General features: G+C 40.7%; 1 protein-coding gene and 1 long non-coding RNA gene across 5 annotated transcripts in view; one reads left to right on the top strand and one right to left on the bottom strand.

Moving 5' to 3' along the window:
* Positions 1-12,132, top strand: part of SV2C (synaptic vesicle glycoprotein 2C) — a 289,177-nt gene that overhangs the window by 136,604 nt on the left and 140,441 nt on the right. The gene's annotated exons all lie outside the window — the stretch shown is intronic.
* The window catches only part of LOC118151499 (uncharacterized), a 39,068-nt gene that overhangs the window by 16,655 nt on the left and 10,281 nt on the right, over positions 1-12,132 (bottom strand). Inside the window, exon 3 of one of the 2 annotated variants that reach the window (XR_013532281.1) lies at positions 9,167-9,645. The exons of the other annotated variant lie outside the window; for it this stretch is intronic. This is a non-coding gene — a long non-coding RNA (uncharacterized LOC118151499). Of the gene's footprint in view, positions 1-9,166; positions 9,646-12,132 lie in introns of those variants that run through there. 2 annotated transcript variants of the gene reach the window in all.

Raw genomic sequence — 12,132 nt, 5'->3', positions numbered from 1 at the left:
ACCTCTGCCCTCTCTAGCGTTGCCATCATTAGGACACTTACATAGGCTCTCTGGTCCTCTGTGTCCTCATCTATAAAGCAGGCATAATAATAGTATGACCTAATACTATTGCTGTATAATCCTATTACTGGATATACACCCAAAGGATTATAAATCATTCTATAACGACACATGCACACGTATGTTTATTGCAGCGCTATTTACAATAACAAAGACTTGGAACCAAGCCAAACGCCCGTCAGTGATAGAGTAAAGAAAATGTGGCACATATATGCCATGGAATACTATACAGCCATAAAAATGAATGAGTCCATGTCCTTTGCAGGGACATGGATGAAGCTGGAAGCCATCATTTTAAGCAAACTAAACACAAGAACAGAAAACCAAACACTGCATGTTCTCACTCATAAGTGGGAGTTGAACAGTGGGAACACATGGACACAGGGAGGGGAATGTCACACACTGGGAACTGTTGGTTTTGGTAGACAAGGGAAGGGAGAGCATTAGGACAACTACCTAATGCACGCAGGGCTTAAAACCTAGATGATGGGTTGATAGGTGCAGCAAATCACCATGGCATGTGTATACCTATGTAACAAACCCGCACGTTCTGCAAATGTATCCCAGAACTCAAAGTAAAATTTGGAAAAAATACAACTGCTGTATTAAGAATGGCATACAAAAACTGGTTACTTTGCACAGTGCCTGGCACAAATGTTCATTAAGTGCAGTCTTGTATTTTCATATTTGGGTATGAAGTTGGGGTCGGGGAGGAAGAATTAAAAAGAGAAATATTCAAAAGATTGTATTCACCTTTTCCTAAGCACGTTTTCTCAAAGGTTCACCTGTCAGTTGAAGTTGAGGAGATGGATAAGTAACATTAGGGTTTCAGGAAAAGAACTTGTAAGGATGTCAAAGTGTCCCATGCCCACGACTCCAGGGTGTGGAGGCGGGCCTCACATGAGAACTGCGGCTCCTCTCAGCAGCCCAGCCGTGACAGACAGGTGCCAGGTGGCCTACCAGCCTGCCTTCTCAGCTTTGCCACATTTCACCGAGTGTCACAGCCCCGATGATTTTATGCTCAAGAGTTAAAGTAAGACATGATAGAGGAGTTGACTTGGTACGTTGATGTGTACCAGTATCATTTCCCATTGCTTAACTTACTTTGTTAATGTTAGGGTCCATCTCAACAAAAGAACCCTTGACTTCACAATTACTTCAGCGTCGCTTCACTGTTCCCCATGCAATAAGAAGATGCATCAGTCAAGATGATATAGTACTTAAGGACTTAAAAATGGATGTGGGTTTTTTGTGGGGAACAGCATTTCCTTTTCTAATATATTTTCTTGAACTTTAGGTTCTGGGGTACATGTGCAGAACATTCAGGATTGTTGCATAGGTACATACATAGAAATGGAGTTTGCTGCCTCCATTCCCGTCACCTGCATCTGGCATTTCTCCCCATGTTATCCCTCCCCAACTCCCTACCCCTCACTGTCCCTCCTCTAGACCCCCACAACAGACGCCAGTGTGTGATGCTCCCATCCCTGTGTTCATCTGTTCTCATTGTTCAGCACCCACCTATGAGTGAGATCATGGTGTTTGATTGTCTGTTCTTGTGTCAGTTTACTGAGAATGATGGTTTCCAGATTCATCTGTGTGTCTACAAAGGACACAAACTCATCTTTTTTATGGCTGCATAGTATTCCATGGTATATATGTGCCACATTTTCCTTGTCCAGTCTATCATCAATGGGCATTTGGGTTGGTTCCAGGACTTTGCCATTGTAAACAGTGACACAATGAACATACATGTGCATGTGTCTTTATAATAGAACAATTTATAATCCTTTGGATATATACCCAGTAATGGGATTGCTGGGTCAAATGAAATTTCTATTTCTAGGTCTTTGAGGAATCACCACACTGTCTTCCACAATGGTTGAACTAATTTACACTCCCACCAGCAGTGTACAAGTGTTCCTATTTCTCCACATCCTCTCCAGCATCTGTTGTCTCCAGATTTTTTAATGATCACCATTCTAACTGGCATGAGATGCTATCTCAATGTAGTTTTGATTTGCATTTCTCTAATGACCAGTAATGATTAGCATTTTTTCATGTTTGTTGGCCTCATATATGTCTTCTTTTGAAGAGTGTCTGTTCATATCTTTCACCCACTTTTGAATGGGTTTGTTTGATTTTTTTCTTGTAAATCTGTTTTAGCTCTTTGTAGATTCTGGATATCAGCCCTTTGTCAGATGGGTAGTTTGCAAAAATTTTTTCCCATTCTGTTGGTTGCCAGTTCACTCTAATGACTGTGTCTTTTGCTGTACAGAAGCTCTGGAGTTTAATTAGATCCCATTTGTCTATTTTGGCTTTTGTTGCCAATGCTTTTGGTGTTTTAGTCATGAAGTTCTTGCCTATGCCTATGATCAGAATGGTTTTGCCTAGGTTTTCTTCTAGGGTTTTTGTGGTGTTAGGCCTTATGTTTAAGACTTTAATCCATCTGGAGTTAATTTTAGTGTAAGGTGTCAAGAAGTGGTCCAGTTTCTGCTTTCTTCACATAGCTAGCCAGTTTTCCCAACACCATTTATGAAACAGGGAATCCTTTCTCCACTGCTTGTTTTTGTCAGGTTGTCAAAGATCAGATTGTTATAGATGTGTGGCGTTGCCTCCAAGGCCTCTGTTCTGTTCCATTTGTCTATATCTCTGTTTTGGTACCAGTACCATGCTGTTTTGATTACTGTAGCTTTGTAGTATAGTTTGAAGTCAGGTAGTATGATACCTCCCGCTTTGTTCTTTTTGCTTAGAATTGACTTGGCTATGCAGGCTCTCTTTTGGTTCCATATGAAGTTTAAGGTGGTTTTTTCCAGTTCTGTGAAGAGGGTCATAGGTAGCTTGATGGGGATAGCATTGAATCTATAAATTATTTTGGGTAGTATGGCCATTTTCACGATATTGATTCTTCCTAACCATGAGCATGGAATGTTTTTCCATCTGTTTGTGTCCTCTCTTATTTCATTGAGCAGTGGTTTGTAGTTCTCCTTGAAGAAGTCCTTTACATCCTTTGTTAGTTGTATTCCTAGGTATTTTATTCTCTTTGTAGCAATTGTGAATGGCAGTTCGTTCTTGATTTGGCTCTCTTTAAATCTGTTATTGGTGTTTAGGAATGCTTGTGATTTCTGCACATTGATTTTGTATCCTGAGACTTTGGTGAAGTTGCTTATCAATTTCAGGAGATTTTGGGCTGAGATGATGGGGTCTTCTAAATATACAGTCATGTCGTCTGCAAATAGAAACAATTTGACTTCCTCCTTTCCTATTTGAATACCCTTTATTTCTTTTTCTTGCCCGATTGTTCTGGCTAGAACTTCCAATACTAAATTGAATAGGAGTGGTGAGAGAGGACATCCTTGTCTGGTGCCAGATTTCAAAGGGAATGCTTCCAGTTTTTGTCCATTCAGTATGATATTGGCTGTGGGTTTTCTCATAAATAGCTTTTATTAGTTTGAGTTACATTCCATTGATACCTAGTTTATTGAGAGTTTTTATTGAGAGTTTATTGAGCTGTCACATTTTGATGAAAGACTTCTCTGCATCTATTGAGATAATCATGTGGTTTTTTTCTTTGGTTCTGTTTATGTGATGAATTACGTTTATAAACTTGCATATGTTGAACCAGCCTTGCATCCCCAGGATGAAGCTTACTTGATCATGATGGATAAGCTTTTTGATGTGCTGTTGCAATCAGTTTGCCTGTATTTCATTGAAGACTTTTGCATCTATGTTCATCATAGATATTGGTCTGAAGTTTTCTTTTCTTGTTGAGTCTCTGCCAGGTTGTGGTATCAGGATAATGTTGGTCTCATAAAATGATTTGGGAAGGATTCCCTCTTTTTGGATTATTTGGAATAGTTTCAGAAGGAGTGGTACCAGCTCATCTTTGTAGGTCTGCTAAAATTCAACTGTGAATCCATCTGGACCTGGGCTTTTTTTGGTTGGTAGGCTATTAATTGCTGCCTCAATTTCAGACCTTGTTATTGGTCTATTCAGGGTTTCGACTTCTTCCTGGTTTAGGCTTGGAAGAATGCAAGTGTTCAGGAATTTATCCATTTCTTCCAGTTTACTGGTTTATGTGCATAGACCTGTCTGTAGTAATCTCTGATGGTGGTTTGTATTTCTGTGGAATTGGTAGTGATATCCCCTTTATCATATTTTATTGCATATATTTGATTCTTCTCTCTTTTTTTATTAATCTGAATAGTGGTCTATTTTGTTGATCTTTTCAAAAAACCAGCTTCTGGATTTATTGATATTTTGAAGGGTTTTTTTGTGTCTCTGTCTCCTTCAGTTCTGCTCTGATCTTAGTTATTTCTTGGCTCCTGCTAGTTTTTGAGTTTTTTTGATCTTGCTCCTCTAGCTCTATCAATTTTGATGATAGAGCATTGATTTTAGATCTTTCCTTGCTTCTCATTGGGCATTTATTGCTATAAATTTTCCTCTAGACACTGATTGAAATGTGTCCCAGAGATTTTAGTATGTTGTGTCTTCAGTTTTATTGGTTTCTAAGAATATATTTATGCCTTCATTTCATTATTTATCCAGTCAACATTCAAGAGCCAGTTGTTCAGTTTCCATGAAGTTGTGTGGTTCTAAGTTCGTTTCTTAATCCTGAGTTCTAATTTGATTGCACTGTCGTCTGAGAGACTGTTTGTTATGATTTCCATTTTTTTGCATTTGCTGAGGAGTGCTTTACTTCCAATTATTTGGCCAATTTTAGAGTAGGTGTGATGTGGTGCTGAGAAGAATGTATATTCTGTGGATTTGGGGTGGAGAGTTCTGTAAATATCTGGTAGATTTGCTTGGTCCAGATCTGAGTTCAAGTCCTGGATGCGCTTGTTAATTTTCTGTTTTGTTGATCTGTCTAATATTGACAGTGGAGTGATAAAGTCTCCCACGGTTTTTGTGTGGGAGTCTAAGTCCCTTTGTAGATCTTTAAGAACTTGCTTTATGTATCTGAGTGCTCCTGTATTGGGTGCATATATATTTAGGATAGTTAGCTCTTCTTGTTGCTTTGATCCTCTTACCATTATGTAACGGCCTTCTTTGTCTCTTTTGATCTTTGTTCTTTTAAAGTATGTTTTGTCAGAGACTTAGATTTTAAAGTCTGTTTTGTCAGAGACCAGCAACTCCTGCTTTTTTTGCTCTCCATTTGCTTGGTAAATCTTCCTTCATCCCTTTATTTTGAGCCCACATATATCCTTGCATGTGAGATGGTTTTCCTGGATACAGCACACTGATGGGTTTTGGCTTTTTATCCAATTTGCCATTCTGTGTCTTTTGATTCAGGCATTTAGCCCATTGCCATTTAGGGTTAATATTATGTGTGAATTTGATCCTGCCATTTTGATGCTAGCTGGTTGTTTTGCCCATTAGTTGATGCAGTTTCTTCATTGTGTCAATGCCCTTTAGCCTTTGGTACATTCTTGGAGTGGCAGGTACTGGTTGTTCCTTTCTTTTTTTTTTTTTTTTTTTTCCTGGTTGTTCCTTTCTATGTTTAGCGCTTCTTTCAGGAGCTCTTGTAAGGCAGTCTGGTGGTGACAAAATCTCTCAGCAATTGCTTGTCCATAAAGGATTTTATTTCTCCTTTGTTATTGAAGCTTAGTTTGGCTGGATATGAAATTCTAGGTTGAAAGTTCCTTTCTTTAAGGATGTTGAATATTGACTCCCACTCTCTTCTGGCTTGTAGGGTTTCTGCCAAGAGATCCACTGTGAGTCTAATGGGCTTCCCTTTGTGGGTGACCCGACCTTTCTCTCTGGCTGCCCTTAGCATTTTTTCCTTCATTTCAACCCTGGCGAATCTGACAATCATGTGCCTTGGGGTTGCTCTTCTTGAGGGATATCTTTGTGGTCTTGTCTGTATTTCCTGGACTTGAATGTTGATCTGCCTTGCTAGGTTGGGGAAGTTCTCCTGGAAAATATCCTGAAGAGTGTTTTCCAGCTTAGATTTATTCTCTCTGTCACATTCAGGTACAATTATCAAATGTAGATTGGGTCTTTTCACATAATACTATATTTCTTGGTGGCTTTGTTCATTTCTTTTTACTCTTTTTTCTCTATTCTTTCCTTCTCATTTTATTTCATTGAGTTGATCTTCAATCTCTGATATCCTTTCTTCTGTTTGGTCAATTTGGCTATTGAAACTTGTGTATGCTTTGTGAAGTTATCGTGTTGTGTTTTTCAGCTCCATCAATTCATTTATATTCCCCTCTAAGCTGTTTATTCTCATTAGAAATTTGTCACACTTTTTTCAAGGTTCTTAGTTTCTTTACATTGGGTTAGAACATGTTCTTTTAGCTCAGAGAATTTTGTTATTACCCACTTTCTGAAGCCTGTTTCTGTCAATTCATCACACTCATTCTCCAGCCAGCCTTGTTCCCTTGCTGGTGAAGAGTTGTGATCCCTTGGAAGAGAAGAGGCCTTCCGGTTTTCAGTGTTTTCATCGTTTTTTGCTGGTTTCTTCCCATCTTTGTGGATTTGTCTACCTGTGATCTTTGTAGTTGGTGACTTTCAGATAGGATCTCTGAGTGGACATCCTTTTCATTGATGATGAAGTTATTTCTTTCTGTTTTTTAGTTTCCCTTCTAACAGGCCCCTCTGCTATAGGATTGCTGGAGGTCCATTCCAGACCCTGATTGCCTGGGGATTACCTGCAGCAGCTGCAGAACAGTAAGGGTTGCTGCTGGTTTCTTCTTCTGTTTTCTTTGTCCCAGAAAAATACCTGCCAGATGTCAGCCTGAGCTTTCCTTTAGGAGGTGTCTCTTTGGACATATGGGGGTCAGGAAGCTGCTTGAGGAGACAGTCTGTCCCTTATAGGAGCTCAAGTGCTGAGCTGTGAGCTCCATTGTTCCATTCAGAGCTGCTGGGCAGGTATGTTTAAGTCTGCTGCAGCAGAACTCATAACCACCTTTTTTTTCCTAGGTGCTCTGTCCTGGGAAGTTGGGGCTTTGTTTATAAGTTCCTGATGTACTGCTACCTTTTTTCAGAGAAGCCCTGCCCAGTGAGGAGGTAGCCTCATCACAGTCTGCCAGCAGAGGCATTACTGAGCTGCCATGGGCTCTGCCCAGCTGCTATGTGAACTTCCTTGCAGTTTTGTTTATAGAGGTATAGTTAAAACTGCCTCAATAATGGTGGTCTGCCTCAGTAATGGCCGGATGTGAGATTTTTTTTAATTATTATGTGTTCAAGTACATGGCTGTTTCTTTGAGTACATCTCTTTCATTGTTCATGGTACTCAGAAGCAAGTGTATGGAAAGTCTCAAGTGCTGAAACACAGCCACAGGCCAGCTCTCCCAGCCCAGCCTGTTGCCTCTCTCCTCATCCTCTTTGTTTAATAGGGATTATACGGAGCCTGTACAGAAGGCATCTATCAGCTAGGGTGCAGATAGTTCCCACAGACCCAAATGATGTCTATTTACTTTCTTGAGGGATTGAGAGTTCTGCACAGATCTGAGGAACAATTTTCAGCATTGTCATGTTGACCTTCGAGGTTTGTATCATTAACTGAGAGGAGCTGCCTCCCCTACTGTGAATTAAGCCAATTATCATGGAATGGAAGTCTGAACTCTTTCATTAAAGCTCACCAGAAAAGGAAAGGAAGTCAGGTGTTTGCTGAGAGCTTTCTGTGTCTTAGGCATTGTACCAGATATGTTATCTTATGCACATGATTTTAAAGTAGAGAAATGGGCTTTAAAATATGGCAGTTTCCTGCTCTGGTGCTCATGTGAAAAACTGTATGTTCCTATGCTGATAGCACTGCAGGTGACTCTGTCTGTGACCATCCATTCCATCGGTAAGTGGGTGAAGCCACAGACCTCTTCCCAAAATAATGTTTTTCTAGACATAAAGTGAAATCAATATGATATAAATGAAATCAATTGTTTCAAAATAGTATTATTAAAATATATTAGCATGTTAAGTAACAACATCTAGTGACAGGGCTAATAGCTACCACAATTTTGTATACAAGTGTAGAAGCTGGGAATCAACCAGTGCCTTCTTCTGAACCCTAGGAAACCACTGGACCCCAGATTATCACCAGAATCCATTTCTTCACTTTAGTTAGAATTGACAGCCAGATGTGGTAGCTCATGCCTGTAATCCCAGCACTTTGGGAGGCCAGGGTGGGTGGATCACTTGAGCTCAGGAGTTTGAGGACAGCCTGAGCAACATGGCAAAAACCCATCCCTACTAAAAATACAAAGATCAGCCAGGTATGATGTCGGGTGCCTATAATCTCAGCTACTTGGGAGACTGAGGCATGAGAATTGCTTGAACCGGGAAGGCAGAGGTTGCAGTGAGCCGAGATTGCACCACTGCACTCCAGTCTGGGTGACAGAGTGCGACTCTGTCTCAAAAAAAAAAATAGAATTGACTAGATAGAAAGAAAAAGCCAAATTAACAAAGGCATGTGCAAGATATGTTTGTTTTATATCCCATGAAAGATGTCTGGATAGAGGCAGTCCAGGGCTGGTGTAGTAGCTCAGCGGTCATCATCAAAGGCCCCAATTCCTTTTATCTCACTGCTCCTCCATTCTTAGCACATTCCAACTGTAGGGTGCTACATTCTAGGCAGCACAAAGTGGGAAGGATGCATAAGGATATGTCTGTACTCCCAGAAAGAATCTTCCTGGAAGTCCCACACAAATCCACTTGAACCTCATTGGCCAGAATTTCAAGACAAAAAAGTTTTGGGAATGTCGAGTAGCTGTTTATTCCCAGCAGCAAGGAGAATACAAATCAGAGTAGAGGGGATTCAGGGAGGGAACTGGCCATCTCTGCTGCATCGTTTCATTCTTACTCTGGAAAATCTTTTAGGAATGTTCCTGCATTTCATAATCCAATGTTTAAGTGTGGCCCTTCCATCCATTTTTTGGATGCCCAAAACAGAAAGATACTCTGGCTAGCTCAACAGGAATTTCTTGGAAGGATATTGGGTAGCTCAGAGAGTGGTCAGGATGGCTAGAGACCCAGGCTCAGAAAACAGCAGAAGACAAGGGAATCCTTCCTTAGATGGCTTATGTGGCCTTTCAGAAAACTCAGAATTTCAGCACTCAGACCCAAAGAAAACAGTAACCGTTTAATAAAAATTAGCCCAAATTATACAACTTCAGTTTTAGTGCACCAAGGGGCTTTTAATATTGATAGATTTTCTTCCAGAGTCATGGGGAGTTGCTCTCTTTGAAAGATGCAATCTTCAGGAGCACCGCCTGCTGTCAGTAAATCATAATTATCCAAGCATGACATTGTGCACAAGTCACCCCAGTGCCCTCCTTCAGGTAAGTGCTGAGCACACACTAATGTGTGTTGGGAGGAGAATCTGGGCCCACTTGAAGGTTTGGGCTGCTGTGGCCTTTCTACTTGGTTTCAGGGAGTGTAGATGCAGGGCTCTCAAGACACTCAAGCCAGTGTGACTCCTCTGCAGCGTTTCAGAGTAGATCAGACGTCCCTGGTCCTCAGACCACAGTTGACAAGACCCTCGGTCTTCCCCAAAGCAAATGTGAATCCGAGCCTGACCAGCAGACTAGATCCCCCTCATATCCTGGATACTTTCTCCTACAGAAGGGACAAAGGCACCCATACCTATGGTAAATAAAAGTAGAAACGTTGGTTTTATTTACTGTAGATATAGGTGCCTACTCCAGGAGCTGTTGATGTTGGGGGTTGCCCTGAAAACAAATTATGAATATATTTTATAGTATAAAAATTAGTTTAAAAAATTAATAGCAATAGCAATGCTGGAAAGGATACAGAGAAACAGCATCTCTCACAAATTGCTGGTAGAAATGAAAAATAGTGATGTAGACACTCTGGAAAGTAGTTTGACAGTTCCTTAAAAAACCAAACATATACCACCTGACATAAAACCAAGTAATTGCACTCCTGGGCATTTATCCCAGATAAATGAAAACTTGTATTCACACAAAAGCTTGTGCATGGCTATCCACACAACGTTATTTGTAACACCCCAAAGCTGAAAACAACCACAGTGTCCTGCAATTCTATGGAGTGCTACTCAACAATGAAAAGAATCAAGTGATTGCTATAACAGCATTAATGGACCTCAGGGGCATTTTGCTGAGTGAAAAAGCCAATCTCAGAAAGCATTTATGTAATATTCTAGAAATGAGAAATATAGAGGTGGGAGAACACATGAATTATTGGCAGAGGTTTGGGATGGTCAGAGGAGGGGCGCGAGTGTGACTATAAAGGAGTTGCATCTGGGAGAACTTTCCATTGATGTAATAGTTGGGTGTCTTGGTTTCCAGTATGGTTATGTGAATCTACACACGTGATAAAATCACATAGAACTATATACACACATTGTACTAGTATCAGGTCCATGCTTTCGATATTGTCTCTAGTTGTGTAAGATTAACCATTGAGGGAAACTGGATGAAGGGTATATGGGATCTCTCTGTACTGTCTTTGCAATTTTCTGTGAATCTGAGTAATACCTTTCAAAAGGACAGTCTTACATATATTATCTATTTGTTCTAATAATATTGGGGGGGCACAACAGTAACTATTACTACTCTTTTTTAAATAGAGAGCCTGTTGCATAGAAAGTTTGTCATTTCCCAAGTTGTCGCAGATAATGGAAGGTTAGACATTAGAAGCAATCGTCTGATCCTCATTTCTTCAAAATGTTCTCTATACATAACAAAGCTATGAAACTTCTCTAGAGAGCAACACAGAATCTGAATGACGTCCGGGGCATTTTAACTGTCTCTACGGTGTGCATGTGTGGCCCAGATGCCAACCACCCCTTGTCTGTCCAGGTGATGCTCTCACAGCCCCTTGCCAAGCAGTCAGAGACCCAAGCCTTCATCACTTGCCATGACAAAAACCAGTCATATGCAGAATTCTTTGTTGTTTTGAAAATTATCTTAGGCTGAGGTGAGAGGATCACTTGAGGTCAGGAGTTGGAGACCAGCCTGGGCAACATATATTCTATAAAAACAACATATTCTAAAAACGTTTTAAAATTAACTGAACATGGTATCACATACCTGTATTCCTAGCTACTTGGGAAGCTGAGGCAGGAGGATTGCTTGAGCCTAGGAGTTTGAGGTTACAGTGAGCCAGCCTAGGTGACAGAGCGAGACCCTGTCTTAAAAAATACATATCTTGGCTGCCTCTTCGGGGCTCCTGCCTCCCCACCCCACTTCCCAGGGCTCCTAAAAATATATATATATCTCTTACTGAAGATTTCATAAGAGACTGAAGAGATTTTTTTACATCACATGCTTTATAATCCACATTTGATAAATCCTGATTGGATATTTGTGTTTCCCTCAAAGATGACACTACTTCTCTCTCCTCCCAACACAGCACGCAATTTCTCAAGCTCCTCTCTTCCTCCAGGAATCAACTCCACAGTCACCCCCAACCCCTTATTATTCAGGGAAAGCAAGCTCTTCCAGCTTCTGGCTCCAAAGTTGCACACCTGTCTTAATCTGCTCAGGCTAACATCACAAGATACTACAGACTAGGTGGCTTAAGCAGCAGAAATATATTTCTCACAGTTCTGGATGCTTGAAGTTCAAGATAACACGCTGGCTGAGTTGGCTTCTGCCACCTTCTTGCTATGTCTGTACATGGTGGGGAGGGAAAAGTAGTGGCAGGACAGGCATCTCCCTCTTCTCTTTTCATAAGGCCACAGTCCTCTCAGACTAGTGCCCCACCCTTATGAGCTCATTTAACCTTAATTACCACCCAAAGACCCTGACACTTTCAGACATATTGGGGGTTGGAGCTTCCACAATGAATCTGAGAGACACAATTGAGTCCACAAAAGCACCCATTGTGATCTTAGCAAACAAAGGGCCCTCCAGCTACCAGAAGGGCCCTAACCTTCGAAGGCACTTGTTTGTTGTTGTTGTTGCTGTTGTTGTTTCCTACTGTTTTATTGTTTTTATTGATAGCTACCTACTGCAAGCCTAACTTGAAACACTGATACCTTTTCTCTCTAAAATAAGGTCTTACGATATCATTATGGTTCCGTAAGAACTCTCCATCTCATTTTTCTGCACATTTCTATGTTCTACACTAGACAAAATGTATATG

This window comes from Callithrix jacchus, chromosome 2 (genome assembly GCF_049354715.1).
Source record: "Callithrix jacchus isolate 240 chromosome 2, calJac240_pri, whole genome shotgun sequence".
Classification (NCBI taxonomy): Eukaryota; Metazoa; Chordata; class Mammalia; order Primates; family Cebidae; genus Callithrix; species Callithrix jacchus.
Note: the sequence above shows the minus strand (reverse complement) of the source record. Positions and strands in the feature narration are given on the sequence as shown.